This window comes from Schistocerca piceifrons, chromosome 3 (assembly GCF_021461385.2).
Source record: "Schistocerca piceifrons isolate TAMUIC-IGC-003096 chromosome 3, iqSchPice1.1, whole genome shotgun sequence".
Classification (NCBI taxonomy): domain Eukaryota; kingdom Metazoa; phylum Arthropoda; class Insecta; order Orthoptera; family Acrididae; genus Schistocerca; species Schistocerca piceifrons.
Window position 1 is genome coordinate 881,632,772 of NC_060140.1, and position 22,614 is coordinate 881,655,385.

The window sequence follows — 22,614 nt, forward strand, 5'->3', positions numbered from 1 at the left end:
AAATAAAAGCGGAGTAGACAGGAAGAACTTTAACACAAAATAGGAACAGCATGTCTACATAACAGTTTCTATTAATAAACAAAACTAATAAAATAAAATAAAATTAGTACTTCACAAGGCTACATCAGGAGGAATAAAACATGGAGAGTGATATACAAACCAATTAAAAGAAGAAACAGTTATCAATGTAGCTACAGAATACATAAGGAAGTTAAACATTATCAATAAGATAAACAGAAATAAATAAATCCAGGAAAATGGAGGCATTTGAGGGAACATACAGTAAACGCAATCTTTGAGAGTGTGGTGGTAATTCATTTTAACATTAACATTATATTCAAAACAGTGGCTATGTAACAGTTTGCATTAAATAAATGAACAAAGTAAAATATGAACAATATTTGAAGAGGCAACTACAAGAGGTGTTAAACATGGACAGTAATACAAGTACGAGTTAAAAGAACGCCTTAACTATTGAAAGTACAGTCTCTATGAAGTACATAGGCCATTTCAATAAAACGAAAGAACTTTATGAATGCAGGAAAATGGGAATACGTAGGAACAGTCAGTGCGGGAAGTAATGAACAACAGAGAAGCTTTTCCGTCTCAAAGAAATTGATTATATTCGATCTGACAATATGTTCAATAATTCTGTAGCACACCGATGTAAAGGATACTGGTCTGTTATCTTGTGGGCCCCTCCTTTTACGCCTCTTATACACTACTGTCCATTAAAATTGCTACACCAAGAAGAAATGCAGATGATAAACGGGTATTAATTGGACAGATATATTATACTAGAACTGACATGTCATTACATTTTCACGCAATTTGGGTGCATAGATCCTGAGAAATCAGTACCCACAACAACCACCTCTGGCCGTAAAAACGGCCTTGATATGCCTGGGCATTGAGTCAGACAGAGCTTGGATGGCGTGTACAGGTACAACTGCCCATGCAGTTTCAACACGATACCGCAATTCATCAAGAGTAGTGACTAGTGTATTGTGGCGAGCCAGTTGCTCGGCCACCATTGACCAGACGTTTTCAATTGATGAGACATCTGGAGAATGTGCTGGCCAGGGCAGCAGTGGAACATTTTCTGTATCCAGAAAGGCCCGTAAAGGACCTGCAACATGCGGTCGTGCATTATCCTGCTGAAATGTAGGGTTTCACAGGGATCGAATGAAGGGTAGAGCCACGGATCGTAACACATCTGAAATGTAACGTTCACTGATCAAAGTGTTGTCAATGCGAACAAGAGGTGACCAAGATGTGTAACCAATGGCACCCAATACCATCAAGCCGGTTAATACGCCAGTGTGGCAATGACGAATACACGCTTCACCACGATGTCGCCAAACACGGATACGACCATCATGATGCTGTAAACAGAACCTGGTTTCATCCGAAAAAATGTCGTTGTGCTATTCGTGCACCCAGGTTCGTCGTTGAGTGCACCATCGCAGGCGCTCCTATCTGTGATGCAGCGTCAAGGGTAACCGCAGCCATGGTCTCCGAGCTGATAGTCCATGCTGCTGCAAACGTCGTCGAACTGTTCGTGCAGATGGTTGTTGTCTTGCAAACGTCCCCATGTGTTGATTCAGGGATCGAGACGTGGCTGCACGATCCGTTACAGAAATGCGGATAAGATGCCTGTCATCTCGACTGCTAGTGATACGAGGCCGTTGGGATCCAGCACGGCGTTCCGTATTATCCTCCTGAACCGTCATTGGATCTCGACCAACTCGAGCAGCAATGTCGCGATACGATAAATCGCAATCGCATTAGGCTACAATCCGACCTTTATCAATGTCGGAAACGTGATGGTATGCATTTCTCCTCCTTACACGAGGCATCACAACAACGTTTCACCAGGCAACGCCGGTCAACTTCTGTTTGTGTATGAGGAATCGCTTGGAAACGTTCCTCATGTCAGCAACTCAAACAGTTTTACCAAGAACCTTATAAATATTCGATGTGAGCACCATTTGTCATACGGCACACATCAAGTCTATAGCCCAACGCTGGATAGGCCGCAAGGGGCCCAATGACGGGGCATTCACGTTCACGTGACCTAACGCCATGCTATTTTTTCCTTTGGGGGTTCATCAAGGATCGTATGTACGTGCCTCCACTACCAGCAGACCTCCCTGAATTAAGAAACCGCTACAATCACTGAAAACACACTTATCAACGTTTGGGAAGAACTCGGCCATAGACTTGATGTGATGAGTGTCGTGTAACTATTCGTGCTCACATTGAACATTTATAAGGTTCTTGGTAAAACTGTTTGAGCTGCTCTTTCATTTGAAATTTTATTTACAACTGTAAGTTTAATGTAATAAATGCTATAAAACGTGAAAACACCGATATTCAATTAAAACACCCTCAAAATATGTTCTGCAGTGTAAACCACGGGGTTTGGGCGAAGTCATCCTTCCCTTTGTAGTTTGTGTATTTTCTGTTTTTCGGTCTCGCTTCCTTTATAATATAACAATTTACGTTCGCTCTGGGCGCCTTTCCTTCTCTTTCTTGACAGGTCTACATCACTCATACACTACTGGCCATTAAAATTGCTACACCACGAAGATGACCTGCTACAGACGCGAAATTTAACCGACGGGACGAAGATGCCGTGATATGCAAATGATTAGCTTTTTAGAGCATTCACACAAGGTCGGCGCCGATGGCGACACCTACAACGTGCTGACATGAGGAAAGTTTGCAACCGATTTCTCATACACAAACAGCAGTTGACCGGCGTTGCCTGGTGAAACGTTGTTGTGATGCCTCGTGTAAGGAGGAGAAATGCGTACCATCACGTTTCCGACTTTGATGAAGGTCGGATTGTAGCCTATTGCGATTGCGGTTTATCGTATCGTGACATTGCTGCTCGCGTTGGTCGAGATCCAATGACTGTTAGCAGAATATGGAATCGGTGGGGTCGGGAGGGTAATACGGAACGCCTCGCCCAAGGGCCTCGTATCACTAGCAGTCGAAATGTTAGGCATCTTATCCGCATGGCTGTAGCGGATCGTGCAGCCACGTCTCAGTCCATGAGTCAACAGATGGGGACGTATGCAAGACAACAACCATCTGCACGAACAGTTAGACGACGTTTGCAGCAGCATGGACTATCAGCTCGGAGACCACGGCTGCGGTTACCCTTGACGTCGCATCACAGACAGGAGCGCCTGCGATGGTGTACTCAACGACGAACCTGGGTGCACGAATGGCAAAACGTCATTTTTTCGGATGAATCCAGGTTCTGTTTACAGCATCATGATGGTCGCATCCGTGTTTGGCGACATCGCGGTGAACGCATATTGGAAGCGTGTATTCGTCATCGCCATACTGGCGTATCACCAGGCGTAATGTTATGGGGTGCCATTGTTTACACGTCTCGGCCACATCTTGTTCGCATTGACGGCAGTTTGAACAGTGGACGTTACATTTCAGCTGTGTTACGGCCTGTGGGTCTATCCTTCATTCGATCCCTGCGAAACCCTACATTTCAGCAGGATAATGCACGACCGCATGTTACAGGTCCTGTACGGGCATATCTGGATACAGAAAATGTTCGACTGCTGCCCTGGCCAGCACATTCTCCAGATCTCTCACAAACTGGGAACGTCCGGTCAATGGTGGCCTGGCAACTGGCTCGTCACAATAGGCCAGTCACTACTCTTGATGAACTGTGGTATCGTGTTGAAGCTGCATGGGCAGCTGTACCTGTACACGCCATCCAAGCTCTGTTTGACTCAATGAATAGGCGTATCAAAGCCGTTATTACGGCCAGAGGTGGTTGTTCTGGGTACTGATTTCCCAGGATCTATGCACCCAAATTGCGTGAAAATGTAATGACATGTCAGTTCTAATATAATATACGTATTTGTCCAATTAATACCCGTTTATCATCTGCATTTCTTCTTGGTGTAGCAATTTTAATGGCTAGTATTGTACACTCCTGGAAATGGAAAAAAGAACACATTGACACCGGTGTGTCAGACCCACCATACTTGCTCCGGACACTGCGAGAGGGCTGTACAAGCAATGATCACACGCACGGCACAGCGGACACATCAGGAACCGCGGTGTTGGCCGTCGAATGGCGCTAGCTGCGCAGCATTTGTGCACCGCCGCCGTCAGTGTCAGCCAGTTTGCCGTGGCATACGGAGCTCCATCGCAGTCTTTAACTCTGGTAGCATGCCGCGACAGCGTGGACGTGAACCGTATGTGCAGTTGACGGACTTTGAGCGAGGGCGTATAGTGGGCATGCGGGAGGCCGGGTGGACGTACCGCCGAATTGCTCAACACGTGGGGCGTGAGGTCTCCACAGTACATCGATGTTGTCGCCAGTGGTCGGCGGAAGGTGCACGTGCCCGTCGACCTGGGACCGGGCCGCAGCGACGCACGGATGCACGCCAAGACCGTAGGATCCTACGCAGTGCCGTAGGGGACCGCACCGCCACTTCCCAGCAAATTAGGGACACTGTTGCTCCTGGGGTATCGGCGAGGACCATTCGCAACCGTCTCCATGAAGCTGAGCTACGGTCCCGCACACCGTTAGGCCGTCTTCCGCTCACGCCCCAACATCGTGCAGCCCGCCTCCAGTGGTGTCACGACAGGCGTGAATGGAGGGACGAATGGAGACGTGTGGTCTTCAGCGATGAGAGTCGCTTCTGCCTTGGTGCCAATGATGGTCGTATGCGTGTTTGGCGCCGTGCAGGTGAGCGCCACAATCAGGACTGCATACGACCGAGGCAAACAGGGCCAACACCCGGCATCATGGTGTGGGGAGCATCTCCTACACTGGCCGTACACCACTGGTGATCGTCGAGGGGACACTGAATAGTGCACGGTACATCCAAACCGTCATCGAACCCATCGTTTTAGCATTCCTAGACCGGCAAGGGAACGTGCTGTTCCAACAGGACAATGCACGTCCGCATGTATCCCGTGCCACCCAACGTGCTCTAGAAGGTGTAAGTCAACTACCCTGGCCAGCAAGATCTCCGGATCTGTCCTCCATTGAGCATGTTTGGGACTGGATGAAGCGTCGTCTCACGCGGTCTGCACGTCCAGCACTAACGCTGGTCCAACTGAGGCGCCAGGTGGAAATGGCATGGCAAGCCGTTCCACAGGACTACATCCATCATCTCTACGATCGTCTCCATGGGAGAATAGCAGCCTGCATTGCTGCGAAAGGTGGATATACACTGTACTAGTGCCGACATTGTGCATGCTCTGTTGCCTGTGTCTATGTGCCTGTGGTTCTGGCAGTGTGATCATTTGATGTATCTGACCCCAGGAATGTGTCAATAAAGTTTCCCCTTTCTGGGACAATGAATTCACGGTGTTCTTATTTCAATTTCCAGGAGTGTATTAGAAATGCTTTAACAATGCAGAAATAATAGTTAAACATTGTAATAATGTAATGAAAATTGAGTATAATATTAGCTGCAGTACAGCCGTATAACGTTTATGCATATTATTGACTGTTATCTGATTAGCACTCAGGTACAACAACAACCTTAGAAAACAAAGTAAACTACCAAGGAAACCAACGAGAAATCGAAGAAATGTTATTTCCACTTATTAAGTGTGGAAATACCTCATAACGCTGGAGAAGAGACATTTCGAAACAAAACAGTGAAATTTACTAACTCATAACATGTAAATCGTTAAGTAGACCTGAGGTTTTTCTATCACAATCAGTGTCGCTACCTTCACAGATGTGTAATCCACCATTATCTCATTTTGTAAAAAATGTGGACATGAGGGACTTGTGATTTTATCGATTCGTTTCGGTTCAAGTGACGTTCTGAGACAAAATTTCGAGTTGTCACGGTGAATTCATTAGAAAGTCGTGAATGTTGACGACCTAGTGGTTGACTCGTAATGTACAGCTTAAATATATACAGGGTACACCAAATAAAACGAGCCAAAAAATGCGTTCGACATTTCCCGACAAATTAATAAATTCAGTGAAGAAATAAGAAACCGTCCGAAAGGAGTGCAGATATCAAAAACATTGCTGAAGCGGAAGTTAGCCTACAGAAATGCTTGACAATTGGTAGCGATTAGCTGTGCGAGTGGGAATTAAATGATCGTTGCGTCAGGATATACTCAAAATCGAGTTTACTGTTGTGCTTCATTTAGAGTTTGAAGACCAATAAGCAGGTGTTGAAGTCTGCCTTTGGTTTCTGAATGAAGTGCCATCGGCTCATTTTTTTCAGTTCTCCATTTATTTAGATGAGACACGATGCATCACGTCTAGAAATGTGCGGGGGGGGGGGGGGGGAGGGGGGCAGTATGCATCGGGAAATCCTTTACGGTGAATTGCCGTTCCATAATGTTAGGATTCCTGTCTGGCACCAAATATCTGGGTCAGTTTTATTTTGGCCTCTCTGCAGTTTTATTTACTGCATTTTTCAATGGAACGTAGCATTTTATAGCTTTGTAACTCGTTAGGCTTACGATGAGGCAAAACAGAAGAAATCCCTTCGAAATTTTTAAAATCATTGAAGGAAGTGGCAACTAAACGATTATTTGTGTATAGAATACAGGGTGTATCTCCTAAGAGTCGTCAGGCGTATTTTCTCTGGTGTTTCGGCAGATATTTAGAATTTCGTTTTTGCAGCGTGTAGTTGCAGTCAGCTCAAACAGATACTCTTCATCGCGTTTCTCATGCGACGCCCAGCGGCAACGGAAAGCGTCGGATTGTTTCCCAGTATAAACAAAATTATTTTTAAAGTGGAATTTTAAATGCCTTTTTGACAGAGCGGTCACAAATTAGTCTAGTGCGATATTCGTTTTATCGATGTTTGTTAATAGAGACATTTAAACACGAAGAAAAATCAATGCTCCAACAGCAATAGCACTGCCCTGGCCCGCGCTGAGCGGCTTCACCATCAACAAGCGCTGCTCAGTCGCTTCTAGAGTACTGATTACTCTTCGTGTTTTACTGCTTCTCTCCATAAAATTTGGATTTAAAAATAATTGTATTTGTAGTGCGAAACAAATTGACAATTTCCCTCGGCGCTGGGCGTCGTAAAAAAAGACGTAATAAGTATGTTTGTTTGGGCCGCCTCCAGCTATACGCTTGAAAAATTAAACTACAAATATTTGCATCAACACTAGAGAAAATGCGTCTGACTGTCCGTTGGAGATGCACTCGGTACATGACATTGGAGACAATCACGGACTTTCGGCTGCTACCGCTCTTTAGAAACCACACGTTTGCCACGATTGTCCGGTCGGTTCAAATATGTTCATGTGTGTGAAGGCTTATGGGACTTAACTGCTAAGGTCATCAGTCCCTAAGCTTACACACTACTTAACCTAAATTATCCTAAGGACAAACACACACACCCATGCCTGAGGGAGGACTTGAACCTCCGCCGGGACCAGCCACACAGTCCATGACTGCACCGCCTGAGACCGCTCGGCTAATCCGGCGCGGGAAGAATATCGTCCACATAATACCAAAGATAGCAAGGGCTGATAAATACAAACACTATGGCACATCTGGCTTAATAAATCGCGCATCCCAGTTACTGGGATTAGTAATGTATATAAGAATGAATATAAAATTAGCTTTAGGAAATATAAAGGCACAAAGGAGGTATTCCTGACGCAGCACTTGATAATGTGGTCAAGGTTTAAGATAAATTAATACGCCATCACTGGATCTGTTGACCTACAAATAGCGTTGGAAAACTTAAAACGGTGTATATATACAATTCTCGGTCAGTAGGAGAAAGCTACGGGTAACATACAGTATGTACAAGAACCAAGAAAATATAGTATGAATGGAAAACCAAGAGGGAAAGAAAGCACTTAGATTAAAAAGAGTGTAAGGCAAGGCAGCAGTCTTTCTCTCCTATTGTTCAGTCAACATAATGAAGAAGCAATGACGGAAATAAAAGGAAGCCTGAAGGTGGTATTAAAATTCGTAGTGAAATGAAATGTCGTGTGACGAGGGCCTCCCGTCGGGTAGACCGTTCGCCTGGTGCAAGTCTTTCGATTTGACGCCACTTCGGCGACCTGCGCGTCGATGGGGATGAAATGATGATGAGTAGGACAACACAACACCCAGTCCCTGAGCGGAGAAAATCTCCGACCCAGCCGAGAATCGAACCCGGGCCCTTTGGACATTCACTGACAACATCGCTATTCTGAGTGAAAGTGACGAAGATTACAGGAACTGTTGAATGCAATGGGCTACTGACCATACGATATGGAGTGTTGTACCAGTAAACGAAACAAAGAAGAAAGTAATGAAATGAGGAGCAGCAGAAATGAGATTAGTGAGGAACTAAACAGCAGAGACGGGGATCGCAACTGTGCGGCTGGTCCCGGCGGAGGTTCGAGTCCTCCCTGGGGCATGGGTGCGTGTGTGTTTGTCCTTAGGGTAATTTAGGTTAAGTAGTATGTAAGCTTAGGGACTGACGACCTTAGCAGTTAAGTCCCATAAGATTTCACACACATTTGAACATTTTTGAACGGGGACCACGAAGTGAAGGCATTCAGGTCCTTTGGAGGCCAAATGTCATACGACTGACGGAACAAGAAGGACATGAGAAGTAGACTAGCACAGAGAAAGAGGGAGTCCCTAGCCAAAAGAAGCCTACTATTACATGACATAGGAAAAGCTTTGTGCGAATCTACGTTTGCAGCACAGCATTGTACGGAAGTGGATCGTGCACTGTGGGAAAAGCGGAAAAAAGAGAATCGGAGTATTTGATATGTAGTGTTTCAGAAGGGAACCGAAAATTAAATGGTCTGGTAAGATAACGAATTGTAGAGTTTCTCTTCAGGTCTGGCGGGAAACGCTGACTAGAAGACGAGACAAGATGATACAACATGTTTTAGGACATCGTAGAACAACTTCGTTGGTATCAGAATAGTTGTAGAGTGTAAAAAACTATAATGGCAGACAGAGATTGGAATATGTCCAAAAAATAAACAGAGAAATTGGCTATAGCGCTACCTTGACATAATGAGGTTGACGCAGAAAAGAAAATTTCAGCGGGACACGTTAGATTAGTCAGATGACACGAAAGAGGTGGACATCCCGTTGCATTTTCTTAACGAAGTGCACGGGTTAAAAAGGATGTAAGACATGGATGTAGTCCTTCGTCTATACATCGAAGAAGCAACGATAGAAATAAAGGAAAGGTCCCAGAGTGTAATAAAATTCCAAGTGAAAGGATACAAATGATGACATTCAGTGACGGCATTGCTATCCTCAGTGAAAGTGAAGAAGAATTACAGGATCTGCTGAGCGGAATGAACAGTCTAATGAGTACAGAATAAGGACTGAGAGTAAATCTAAGGAAAACGAAAGTAAGGAGAAGTAGCAGAAATAAAAGCAGTTAGAAACTTAACGTCACATTTGGAGATCAAGAAGTAGCTAAAGTTAAAAAATTCTGCTACCTAGGCAGCCAAAATCACCCATGACGGTTGGAAGAAGGAGGACATAAAAATCAGATTTGTACTGGCAAAAAAGACATTCATGAACCAGAGAACTATTTTTAGTATCAAAGGTAGGCTTTAATTTGAGGAAGACGTTTCTGAGAATGTACGTTTGGAGCGCAGCATTATGTTAGTGAAATATGGACTGTGGGAAAATCGGAACAGATGAGAATCGAAGCATTTGAGAAGTGCTGCAACACAAGAACATTGAAAATTTGGTGGACCGATAAGATAAGGAATGAGGTTTCCCGCAGAATCTGACAATAACGGGATGATAGGGCATGTTTTAAGACATCATGGAATAACTTCCATGGTACTACAGGGATCTGTAGAGGGTAAAAACGGTAGAGAGAGGCAGAGATTGGAATATAACCAGCAAATAATTGAAGACGTAGGTTGCAAGTGCTACGCTGATATGAAAAGATTGTCATAGGAGAGGAATTCGTGGTGGGCAACATCAAATCGGTCAGACGACTGATGACTAAAAAAAATGGCGTGGTACACTTACTAGCAATTAAATTTAGGATAGGTGATATGTTCGAGTGATAGTGCTCCTGTCACCATTTTCAAATGAAAATTCGGGGAGATTTTAAGATTAAGATTTAAACAACAGTAAATCGTTTGTAGTTTCCGGCATTATCTGAGCTGGTCTGATAAGGGCAGGTTTGTACCCTTCATTAATCCATTTGTGCCATTAGAAAGCATTATAGTTTTTGAATCACCGTTTAAAGTTACTGGAAGATCACTAACGTAAGTTAAGAACAAGAGTGGGCGCAGTACCAGTGTGTGATTGTTGCTGAGACATCAACCTATCCCTGTGCATGTAGAAAATGCTGTACAGGGTGACGTCACCGATGATCGGCTCGCTCCCCACAGAATAACGTGAATTTAATCAGAGGTGTCTTGAAAAGTGTGTACATCATGAGCAATGGAAATTTGTTTGAAATGTTTGTCACTATGAGCGCCTTCGGCTGCCTGAACGTATTTTGGCTACCATAGATTGTGTTATATGTAGAGCACGAACGAGCGAGTGAGTTGGTTGCAGAGAGAAAGAGAGAGAGTGTGTGTGTGTGTGTGTGTGTGTGTGTGAGAGAGAGAGAGAGAGAGAGAGAGAGAGAGAGAGAGAGAGACAGGGTATTGAGTCACGGCTGATTGAGAAGCTGTGATGGCGGACGTACTGTACAGTGAATGAATTTTATTTGAGATGCTCTCTGGAGTGACTGAATATGGAGAAGTGACTTCGATAGTATGTACTGAGTTTTACGCTGAAGAGCCAAAGAAACTGATCACATGCTTAATATCGAGTAGGGCTCCCGCGAGCACGCGTAAGTGCCGCAACACGATGTGGTATGGAGTCTACTGATGTTTGAAGTAGTGCTGGAGGGAACTGACACCATGAATCCTGCAGGGCTGTCCATAAATCCGTAAGAGTACGAGGGGGTGGAGATCTCTTCTCGACAGCACCTTGCAAGGCATCCCAGATATGCTCAATAATGTTCATATCTGGGAAGTTTGGTGGCCAGAGGAAGTGTTTAAACTGAGAAGAGTGTTCCTGGAGCCACTCTTTAGAAATTCTGGACGTGTGGGATGTCCCATTGTCCTGCTGGAATTGCCCAAGTCCGTCGGAATGCACAATGGACATGAATTGATGCAGATGGTCAGACAGGATGCTTACGTACGTGTCACCTGTCAGAGTCGTATCTAGACGTATCAGGGATCCCAATCGCTCCAAATGCACACGCCCCACATAATTACAGAGCCTCCACCAGCTTGAATACACTCCTGGGAATGGAAAAAAGAACACATTGACACCGGTGTGTCAGACCCACCATACTTGCTCCGGACACTGCGAGAGGGCTGTACAAGCAATGATCACACGCACGGCACAGCGGACACACCAGGAACCGCGGTGTTGGCCGTCGAATGGCGCTAGCTGCGCAGCATTTGTGCACCGCCGCCGTCAGTGTCAGCCAGTTTGCCGTGGCATACGGAGCTCCATCGCAGTCTTTAACTCTGGTAGCATGCCGCGACAGCGTGGACGTGAACCGTATGTGCAGTTGACGGACTTTGAGCGAGGGCGTATAGTGGGCATGCGGGAGGCCGGGTGGACGTACCGCCGAATTGCTCAACACGTGGGGCGTGAGGTCTCCACAGTACATCGATGTTGTCGCCAGTGGTCGGCGGAAGGTGCACGTGCCCGTCGACCTGGGACCGGACCGCAGCGACGCACGGATGCACGCCAAGACCGTAGCATCCTACGCAGTGCCGTAGGGGACCGCACCGCCACTTCCCAGCAAATTAGGGACACTGTTGCTCCTGGGGTATCGGCGAGGACCATTCGCAGCCGTCTCCATGAAGCTGGGCTACGGTCCCGCACACCGTTAGGCCGTCTTCCGCTCACGCCCCAACATCGTGCAGCCCGCCTCCAGTGGTGTCGCGACAGGCGTGAATGGAGGGACGAATGGAGACGTGTGGTCTTCAGCGATGAGAGTCGCTTCTGCCTTGGTGCCAATGATGGTCGTATGCGTGTTTGGCGCCGTGCAGGTGAGCGCCACAATCAGGACTGCATACGACCGAGGCACACAGGGCCAACACCCGGCATCACGGTGTGGGGAGCGATCTCCTACACTGGCCCTACACCACTGGTGATCGTCGAGGGGACACTGAATAGTGCACGGTACATCCAAACCGTCATCGAACCCATCGTTTTAGCATTCCTAGACCGGCAAGGGAACGTGCTGTTCCAACAGGACAATGCACGTCCGCATGTATCCCGTGCCACCCAACGTGCTCTAGAAGGTGTAAGTCAACTACCCTGGCCAGCAAGATCTCCGGATCTGTCCTCCATTGAGCATGTTTGGGACTGGATGAAGCGTCGTCTCACGCGGTCTGCACGTCCAGCACTAACGCTGGTCCAACTGAGGCGCCAGGTGGAAATGGCATGGCAAGCCGTTCCACAGGACTACATCCAGCATCTCTACGATCGTCTCCATGGGAGAATAGCAGCCTGCATTGCTGCGAAAGGTGGATATACACTGTACTAGTGCCGACATTGTGCATGCTCTGTTGCCTGTGTCTATGTGCCTGTGGTTCTGGCAGTGTGATCATTTGATGTATCTGACCCCAGGAATGTGTCAATAAAGTTTCCCCTTTCTGGGACAATGAATTCACGGTGTTCTTATTTCAATTTCCAGGAGTGTATTAGAAATGCTTTAACAATGCAGAAATAATAGTTAAACATTGTAATAATGTAATGAAAATTGAGTATAATATTAGCTGCAGTACAGCCGTATAACGTTTATGCATATTATTGACTGTTATCTGATTAGCACTCAGGTACAACAACAACCTTAGAAAACAAAGTAAACTACCAAGGAAACCAACGAGAAATCGAAGAAATGTTATTTCCACTTATTAAGTGTGGAAATACCTCATAACGCTGGAGAAGAGACATTTCGAAACAAAACAGTGAAATTTACTAACTCATAACATGTAAATCGTTAAGTAGACCTGAGGTTTTTCTATCACAATCAGTGTCGCTACCTTCACAGATGTGTAATCCACCATTATCTCATTTTGTAAAAAATGTGGACATGAGGGACTTGTGATTTTATCGATTCGTTTCGGTTCAAGTGACGTTCTGAGACAAAATTTCGAGTTGTCACGGTGAATTCATTAGAAAGTCGTGAATGTTGACGACCTAGTGGTTGACTCGTAATGTACAGCTTAAATATATACAGGGTACACCAAATAAAACGAGCCAAAAAATGCGTTCGACATTTCCCGACAAATTAATAAATTCAGTGAAGAAATAAGAAACCGTCCGAAAGGAGTGCAGATATCAAAAACATTGCTGAAGCGGAAGTTAGCCTACAGAAATGCTTGACAATTGGTAGCGATTAGCTGTGCGAGTGGGAATTAAATGATCGTTGCGTCAGGATATACTCAAAATCGAGTTTACTGTTGTGCTTCATTTAGAGTTTGAAGACCAATAAGCAGGTGTTGAAGTCTGCCTTTGGTTTCTGAATGAAGTGCCATCGGCTCATTTTTTTCAGTTCTCCATTTATTTAGATGAGACACGATGCATCACGTCTAGAAATGTGCGGGGGGGGGGGGGGGGGGGGAGGGGGGCAGTATGCATCGGGAAATCCTTTACGGTGAATTGCCGTTCCATAATGTTAGGATTCCTGTCTGGCACCAAATATCTGGGTCAGTTTTATTTTGGCCTCTCTGCAGTTTTATTTACTGCATTTTTCAATGGAACGTAGCATTTTATAGCTTTGTAACTCGTTAGGCTTACGATGAGGCAAAACAGAAGAAATCCCTTCGAAATTTTTAAAATCATTGAAGGAAGTGGCAACTAAACGATTATTTGTGTATAGAATACAGGGTGTATCTCCTAAGAGTCGTCAGGCGTATTTTCTCTGGTGTTTCGGCAGATATTTAGAATTTCGTTTTTGCAGCGTGTAGTTGCAGTCAGCTCAAACAGATACTCTTCATCGCGTTTCTCATGCGACGCCCAGCGGCAACGGAAAGCGTCGGATTGTTTCCCAGTATAAACAAAATTATTTTTAAAGTGGAATTTTAAATGCCTTTTTGACAGAGCGGTCACAAATTAGTCTAGTGCGATATTCGTTTTATCGATGTTTGTTAATAGAGACATTTAAACACGAAGAAAAATCAATGCTCCAACAGCAATAGCACTGCCCTGGCCCGCGCTGAGCGGCTTCACCATCAACAAGCGCTGCTCAGTCGCTTCTAGAGTACTGATTACTCTTCGTGTTTTACTGCTTCTCTCCATAAAATTTGGATTTAAAAATAATTGTATTTGTAGTGCGAAACAAATTGACAATTTCCCTCGGCGCTGGGCGTCGTAAAAAAAGACGTAATAAGTATGTTTGTTTGGGCCGCCTCCAGCTATACGCTTGAAAAATTAAACTACAAATATTTGCATCAACACTAGAGAAAATGCGTCTGACTGTCCGTTGGAGATGCACTCGGTACATGACATTGGAGACAATCACGGACTTTCGGCTGCTACCGCTCTTTAGAAACCACACGTTTGCCACGATTGTCCGGTCGGTTCAAATATGTTCATGTGTGTGAAGGCTTATGGGACTTAACTGCTAAGGTCATCAGTCCCTAAGCTTACACACTACTTAACCTAAATTATCCTAAGGACAAACACACACACCCATGCCTGAGGGAGGACTTGAACCTCCGCCGGGACCAGCCACACAGTCCATGACTGCACCGCCTGAGACCGCTCGGCTAATCCGGCGCGGGAAGAATATCGTCCACATAATACCAAAGATAGCAAGGGCTGATAAATACAAACACTATGGCACATAGAAATGTATGATGAAATAAAAGAAATTATTCAGATTGTGAAGGGAGACGAAAATTTAATAGTCATGGGTGACTGGAATTCGAGTGTAGGAAAAGGGAGAGAAGGAAACATAGTAGGTGAATATGGATTGGGGGACAGAAATGAAAGAGGAAGCCGCCTGGTCGAATTTTGCACAGAGCACAACATAATCATAACTAACACTTGGTTTAAGAATCATGAAAGAAGGTTGTATACATGGAAGAACCCTGGCGATACTAAAAGGTATCAGATAGATTATATAATGGTAAGACAGAGATTTAGGAACCAGGTTTTAAATTGTAAGACATTTCCAGGGGCAGATGTGGACTCTGACCACAATCTATTGGTTATGACCTGTAGATTAAAACTGAAGAAACTGCAAAAAGGTGGGAATTTAAGGAGATGGGACCTGGATAAACTAAAAGAACCAGAGGTTGTACAGAGATTCAGGGAGAGCATAAGGGAGCAATTGACAGGAATGGGGGAAATAAATACAGTAGAAGAAGAATGGGTAGCTTTGAGGGATGAAGTAGTGAAGGCAGCAGAGGATCAAGTAGGTAAAAAGACGAGGGCTAGTAGAAATCCTTGGGTAACAGAAGAAATATTGAATTTAATTGATGAAAGGAGAAAATATAAAAATGCAGTAAGTGAAACAGGCAAAAAGGAATACAAACGTCTCAAAAATGAGATCGACAGGAAGTGCAAAATGGCTAAGCAGGGATGGCTAGAGGACAAATGTAAGGATGTAGAGGCCTATCTCACTAGGGGTAAGATAGATACCGCCTACAGGAAAATTAAAGAGACCTTTGGAGATAAGAGAACGACTTGTATGAATATCAAGACCTCAGATGGAAACCCAGTTCTAAGCAAAGAAGGGAAAGCAGAAAGGTGGAAGGAGTATATAGAGGGTCTATACAAGGGCGATGTACTTGAGGACAATATTATGGAAATGGAAGAGGATGTAGATGAAGATGAAATGGGAGATATGATACTGCGTGAAGAGTTTGACAGAGCACTGAAAGACCTGAATCGAAACAAGGCCCCCGGAGTAGACAATATTCCATTGGAACTACTGACGGCCGTGGGAGAGCCAGTCCTGACAAAACTCTACCATCTGGTGAGCAAGACGTATGAAACAGGCGAAATACCCACAGACTTCAAGAAGAATATAATAATTCCAATCCCAAAGAAAGCAGGTGTTGACAGATGTGAAAATTACCGAACTATCAGCTTAATAAGTCACAGCTGCAAAATACTAACACGAATTCTTTACAGACGAATGGAAAAACTAGTAGAAGCCAACCTCGGGGAAGATCAGTTTGGATTCCGTAGAAACACTGGAACACGTGAGGCAATACTGACCTTACGACTTATCTTAGAAGAAAGATTAAGGAAAGGCAAACCTACGTTTCTAGCATTTGTAGACTTAGAGAAAGCTTTTGACAATGTTGACTGGAATACTCTCTTTCAAATTCTAAAGGTGGCAGGGGTAAAATACAGGGAGCGAAAGGCTATTTACAATTTGTACAGAAACCAGATGGCAGTTATAAGAGTCGAGGGACATGAAAGGGAAGCAGTGGTTGGGAAGGGAGTAAGACAGGGTTGTAGCCTCTCCCCGATGTTGTTCAATCTGTATATTGAGCAAGCAGTAAAGGAAACAAAAGAAAAATTCGGAGTAGGTATTAAAATTCATGGAGAAGAAATAAAAACTTTGAGGTTCGCCGATGACATTGTAATTCTGTCAGAGACAGCAAAGGACTTGGAAGAGCAGTTGAATGGAATGGACAGTGTCTTGAAAGGGGGATATAAGATGAGCATCAACAAAAGCAAAACAAGGATAATGGAATGTAGTCTAATTAAGTCGGGTGATGCTGAGGGAATTAGATTAGGAAATGAGGCACTTAAAGTAGTAAAGGAGTTTTGCTATTTGGGGAGCAAAATAACTGATGATGGTCGAAGTAGAGAGGATATAAAATGTAGGCTGGCAATGGCAAGGAAAGCGTTTCTGAAGAAGAGAAATTTGTTAACATCCAGTATAGATTTAAGTGTCAGGAAGTCATTTCTGAAAGTATTCGTATGGAGTGTAGCCATGTATGGAAGTGAAACATGGACGATAAATAGTTTGGACAAGAAAAGAATAGAAGCTTTCGAAATGTGGTGCTACAGAAGAATGCTGAAGATTAGATGGGTAGATCACATAACTAATGAGGAAGTATTGAATAGGATTGGGGAGAAGAGAAGTTTGTGGCACAACTTGACCAGAAGAAGGGATCGGTTGGTAGGACATGTTCTGAGGCATCAAGGGATCACCAATTTAGTATTGGAGGGCAGCGTGGAGGGTAAAAATCGTAGAGGGAGACCAAGAGATGAATACACTAAGCAGATTCAGAAGGATGTAGGTTGCAGTAGGTACTGGGAGATGAAAAAGCTTGCACAGGATAGAGTAGCATGGAGAGCTGCATCAAACCAGTCTCAGGACTGAAGACCACTACAACAACAACAACAACATGGCACATCTGGCTTAATAAATCGCGCATCCCAGTTACTGGGATTAGTAATGTATATAAGAATGAATATAAAATTAGCTTTAGGAAATATAAAGGCACAAAGGAGGTATTCCTGACGCAGCACTTGATAATGTGGTCAAGGTTTAAGATAAATTAATACGTCATCACTGGATCTGTTGACCTACAAATAGCGTTGGAAAACTTAAAACGGTGTATATATACAATTCTCGGTCAGTAGGAGAAAGCTACGGGTAACATACAGTATGTACAAGAACCAAGAAAATATAGTATGAATGGTAAACCAAGAGGGAAAGAAAGCACTTAGATTAAAAAGAGTGTAAGGCAAGGCAGCAGTCTTTCTCTCCTATTGTTCAGTCAACATAATGAAGAAGCAATGACGGAAATAAAAGGAAGCCTGAAGGTGGTATTAAAATTCGTAGTGAAATGAAATGTCGTGTGACGAGGGCCTCCCGTCGGGTAGACCGTTCGCCTGGTGCAAGTCTTTCGATTTGACGCCACTTCGGCGACCTGCGCGTCGATGGGGATGAAATGATGATGAGTAGGACAACACAACACCCAGTCCCTGAGCGGAGAAAATCTCCGACCCAGCCGAGAATCGAACCCGGGCCCTTTGGACATTCACTGACAACATCGCTATTCTGAGTGAAAGTGACGAAGATTACAGGAACTGTTGAATGCAATGGGCTACTGACCATACGATATGGAGTGTTGTACCAGTAAACGAAACAAAGAAGAAAGTAATGAAATGAGGAGCAGCAGAAATGAGATTAGTGAGGAACTAAACAGCAGAGACGGGGATCGCAACTGTGCGGCTGGTCCCGGCGGAGGTTCGAGTCCTCCCTGGGGCATGGGTGCGTGTGTGTTTGTCCTTAGGGTAATTTAGGTTAAGTAGTATGTAAGCTTAGGGACTGACGACCTTAGCAGTTAAGTCCCATAAGATTTCACACACATTTGAACATTTTTGAACGGGGACCACGAAGTGAAGGCATTCAGGTCCTTTGGAGGCCAAATGTCATACGACTGACGGAACAAGAAGGACATGAGAAGTAGACTAGCACAGAGAAAGAGGGAGTCCCTAGCCAAAAGAAGCCTACTATTACATGACATAGGAAAAGCTTTGTGCGAATCTACGTTTGCAGCACAGCATTGTACGGAAGTGGATCGTGCACTGTGGGAAAAGCGGAAAAAAGAGAATCGGAGTATTTGATATGTAGTGTTTCAGAAGGGAACCGAAAATTAAATGGTCTGGTAAGATAACGAATTGTAGAGTTTCTCTTCAGGTCTGGCGGGAAACGCTGACTAGAAGACGAGACAAGATGATACAACATGTTTTAGGACATCGTAGAACAACTTCGTTGGTATCAGAATAGTTGTAGAGTGTAAAAAACTATAATGGCAGACAGAGATTGGAATATGTCCAAAAAATAAACAGAGAAATTGGCTATAGCGCTACCTTGACATAATGAGGTTGACGCAGAAAAGAAAATTTCAGCGGGACACGTTAGATTAGTCAGATGACACGAAAGAGGTGGACATCCCGTTGCATTTTCTTAACGAAGTGCACGGGTTAAAAAGGATGTAAGACATGGATGTAGTCCTTCGTCTATACATCGAAGAAGCAACAATAGAAATAAAGGAAAGGTCCCAGAGTGTAATAAAATTCCAAGTGAAAGGATACAAATGATGACATTCAGTGACGGCATTGCTATCCTCAGTGAAAGTGAAGAAGAATTACAGGATCTGCTGAGCGGAATGAACAGTCTAATGAGTACAGAATAAGGACTGAGAGTAAATCTAAGGAAAACGAAAGTAAGGAGAAGTAGCAGAAATAAAAGCAGTTAGAAACTTAACGTCACATTTGGAGATCAAGAAGTAGCTAAAGTTAAAAAATTCTGCTACCTAGGCAGCCAAAATCACCCATGACGGTTGGAAGAAGGAGGACATAAAAATCAGATTTGTACTGGCAAAAAAGACATTCATGAACCAGAGAACTATTTTTAGTATCAAAGGTAGGCTTTAATTTGAGGAAGACGTTTCTGAGAATGTACGTTTGGAGCGCAGCATTATGTTAGTGAAATATGGACTGTGGGAAAATCGGAACAGATGAGAATCGAAGCATTTGAGAAGTGCTGCAACACAAGAACATTGAAAATTTGGTGGACCGATAAGATAAGGAATGAGGTTTCCCGCAGAATCTGACAATAACGGGATGATAGGGCATGTTTTAAGACATCATGGAATAACTTCCATGGTACTACAGGGATCTGTAGAGGGTAAAAACGGTAGAGAGAGGCAGAGATTGGAATATAACCAGCAAATAATTGAAGACGTAGGTTGCAAGTGCTACGCTGATATGAAAAGATTGTCATAGGAGAGGAATTCGTGGTGGGCAACATCAAATCGGTCAGACGACTGATGACTAAAAAAAATGGCGTGGTACACTTACTAGCAATTAAATTTAGGATAGGTGATATGTTCGAGTGATAGTGCTCCTGTCACCATTTTCAAATGAAAATTCGGGGAGATTTTAAGATTAAGATTTAAACAACAGTAAATCGTTTGTAGTTTCCGGCATTATCTGAGCTGGTCTGATAAGGGCAGGTTTGTACCCTTCATTAATCCATTTGTGCCATTAGAAAGCATTATAGTTTTTGAATCACCGTTTAAAGTTACTGGAAGATCACTAACGTAAGTTAAGAACAAGAGTGGGCGCAGTACCAGTGTGTGATTGTTGCTGAGACATCAACCTATCCCTGTGCATGTAGAAAATGCTGTACAGGGTGACGTCACCGATGATCGGCTCGCTCCCCACAGAATAACGTGAATTTAATCAGAGGTGTCTTGAAAAGTGTGTACATCATGAGCAATGGAAATTTGTTTGAAATGTTTGTCACTATGAGCGCCTTCGGCTGCCTGAACGTATTTTGGCTACCATAGATTGTGTTATATGTAGAGCACGAACGAGCGAGTGAGTTGGTTGCAGAGAGAAAGAGAGAGAGTGTGTGTGTGTGTGTGTGTGTGTGTGTGAGAGAGAGAGAGAGAGAGAGAGAGAGAGGAGAGAGAGAGAGACAGGGTATTGAGTCACGGCTGATTGAGAAGCTGTGATGGCGGACGTACTGTACAGTGAATGAATTTTATTTGAGATGCTCTCTGGAGTGACTGAATATGGAGAAGTGACTTCGATAGTATGTACTGAGTTTTACGCTGAAGAGCCAAAGAAACTGATCACATGCTTAATATCGAGTAGGGCTCCCGCGAGCACGCGTAAGTGCCGCAACACGATGTGGTATGGAGTCTACTGATGTTTGAAGTAGTGCTGGAGGGAACTGACACCATGAATCCTGCAGGGCTGTCCATAAATCCGTAAGAGTACGAGGGGGTGGAGATCTCTTCTCGACAGCACCTTGCAAGGCATCCCAGATATGCTCAATAATGTTCATATCTGGGAAGTTTGGTGGCCAGAGGAAGTGTTTAAACTGAGAAGAGTGTTCCTGGAGCCACTCTTTAGAAATTCTGGACGTGTGGGATGTCCCATTGTCCTGCTGGAATTGCCCAAGTCCGTCGGAATGCACAATGGACATGAATTGATGCAGATGGTCAGACAGGATGCTTACGTACGTGTCACCTGTCAGAGTCGTATCTAGACGTATCAGGGATCCCAATCGCTCCAAATGCACACGCCCCACATAATTACAGAGCCTCCACCAGCTTGAATACACTCCTGGAAATGGAAAAAAGAACACATTGACACCGGTGTGTCAGACCCACCATACTTGCTCCGGACACTGCGAGAGGGCTGTACAAGCAATGATCACACGCACGGCACAGCGGACACACCAGGAACCGCGGTGTTGGCCGTCGAATGGCGCTAGCTGCGCAGCATTTGTGCACCGCCGCCGTCAGTGTCAGCCAGTTTGCCGTGGCATACGGAGCTCCATCGCAGTCTTTAACTCTGGTAGCATGCCGCGACAGCGTGGACGTGAACCGTATGTGCAGTTGACGGACTTTGAGCGAGGGCGTATAGTGGGCATGCGGGAGGCCGGGTGGACGTACCGCCGAATTGCTCAACACGTGGGGCGTGAGGTCTCCACAGTACATCGATGTTGTCGCCAGTGGTCGGCGGAAGGTGCACGTGCCCGTCGACCTGGGACCGGACCGCAGCGACGCACGGATGCACGCCAAGACTGTAGCATCCTACGCAGTGCCGTAGGGGACCGCACCGCCACTTCCCAGCAAATTAGGGACACTGTTGCTCCTGGGGTATCGGCGAGGACCATTCGCAGCCGTCTCCATGAAGCTGGGCTACGGTCCCGCACACCGTTAGGCCGTCTTCCGCTCACGCCCCAACATCGTGCAGCCCGCCTCCAGTGGTGTCGCGACAGGCGTGAATGGAGGGACGAATGGAGACGTGTCGTCTTCAGCGATGAGAGTCGCTTCTGCCTTGGTGCCAATGATGGTCGTATGCGTGTTTGGCGCCGTGCAGGTGAGCGCCACAATCAGGACTGCATACGACCGAGGCACACAGGGCCAACACCCGGCATCACGGTGTGGGGAGCGATCTCCTACACTGGCCCTACACCACTGGTGATCGTCGAGGGGACACTGAATAGTGCACGGTACATCCAAACCGTCATCGAACCCATCGTTTTAGCATTCCTAGACCGGCAAGGGAATGTGCTGTTCCAACAGGACAATGCACGTCCGCATGTATCCCGTGCCACCCAACGTGCTCTAGAAGGTGTAAGTCAACTACCCTGGCCAGCAAGATCTCCGGATCTGTCCTCCATTGAGCATGTTTGGGACTGGATGAAGCGTCGTCTCACGCGGTCTACACGTCCAGCACGAACGCTGGTCCAACTGAGGCGCCAGGTGGAAATGGCATGGCAAGCCGTTCCACAGGACTACATCCATCATCTCTACGATCGTCTCCATGGGAGTATAGCAGCCTGCATTGCTGCGAAAGGTGGATATACACTGTACTAGTGCCGACATTGTGCATGCTCTGTTGCCTGTGTCTATGTGCCTGTGGTTCTGTCAGTGTGATCATTTGATGTATCTGACCCCAGGAATGTGTCAATAAAGTTTCCCCTTCCTGGGACAATGAATTCACGGTGTTCTTATTTCAATTTCCAGGAGTGTATTAGAAATGCTTTAACAATGCAGAAATAATAGTTAAACATTGTAATAATGTAATGAAAATTGAGTATAATATTAGCTGCAGTACAGCCGTATAAC